This window comes from Penaeus chinensis, chromosome 38, assembly GCF_019202785.1.
Source record: "Penaeus chinensis breed Huanghai No. 1 chromosome 38, ASM1920278v2, whole genome shotgun sequence".
Taxonomy (NCBI): Eukaryota; Metazoa; Arthropoda; class Malacostraca; order Decapoda; family Penaeidae; genus Penaeus; species Penaeus chinensis.
The window spans coordinates 12,098,942-12,100,046 of NC_061856.1; positions in this window are offsets into that span (position 1 = coordinate 12,098,942).

Consider the following 1,105-nt stretch of genomic DNA (forward strand, 5'->3'; position numbering starts at 1 on the left):
TGTGTGTACGTGTGTGTGTACGTGTGTGTGTGTGTGTGTGTGTGTGTGTGTGTGTACGTGTGTGTGTGTGTGTGTGTGTGTGTGTGTGTGTGTGTACGTGTGTATGTGTGTGTACGTGTGTGTGTGTGTGTATGTACGTGTGTGTGTGTGTGTGTGTGTGTGTGTGTGTGTGTGTGTGTGTGTACGTTTGTATGTGTGTGTACACGTGTGTGTGTGTGTGTACGTGTGTGTACGTGTGTGTGTACGTGTGTGTGTGTGTGTACGTGTGTGTGTGTGTGTGTGTGTGTGTGTGTGTACGTGTGTATGTGTGTGTACGTGTGTGTGTGTATGTACGTGTGTGTGTGTGTGTGTGTGTGTGTGTGTGTGTGTGTGTACGTGTGTGTGTGTATGTACGTGTGTGTGTGTGTACGTGTACGTGTGTGTATGTGTACGTGTGTGTACGTGTACGTTTGTATGTGTGTGTGTGTGTGTGTGTGTGTATACGTGTGTACGTGTGTGTACGTGTGTGTGTGTGTGTGTGTGTGTGTACGTGTGTGTGTGTGTATGTACGTGTGTGTGTGTGTGTGTGTGTGTGTACGTGTGTGTGTGTGTGTGTGTGTGTGTACATGTGTGTGTGTACGTGTGTGTACGTGTGTGTACGTGTGTGTGTGTGTGTGTGTACGTGTGTGTGTACGTGTGTGTGTGTACGTGTGTGTGTGTACGTGTGTGTGTGTACGTGGGTGTGTGTATGTGTGTGTGTGTGTACGTGTGTGTGTGTGTATGTACGTGTGTGTGTGTGTGTGTGTGTGTACGTGTGTGTGTGTGTGTACGTGTGTGTGTGTGTGTGTGTGTGTACGTGTGTGTGTGTGTACGTGTGTGTACGTGTGTGTATGTGTGTGTGTACGTGTGTGTGTACGTGTGTGTGTGTACGTACGTGTGTGTGTACGCGTGTGTGTGTGTACGTGTGTGTGTGTGTACGTGTGTGTGTGTGTGTGTGTGTGTGCGTGTGTGTGTGTGTGTGTGTGTGTGTGTGTGTGTGTGTGTGTACGTGTGTGTGTGTGTGTACATGTGTGTACATGTGTGTACGTGTGTACGTGTGTGTACGTGTGTGTGTGTGTGTGTACGT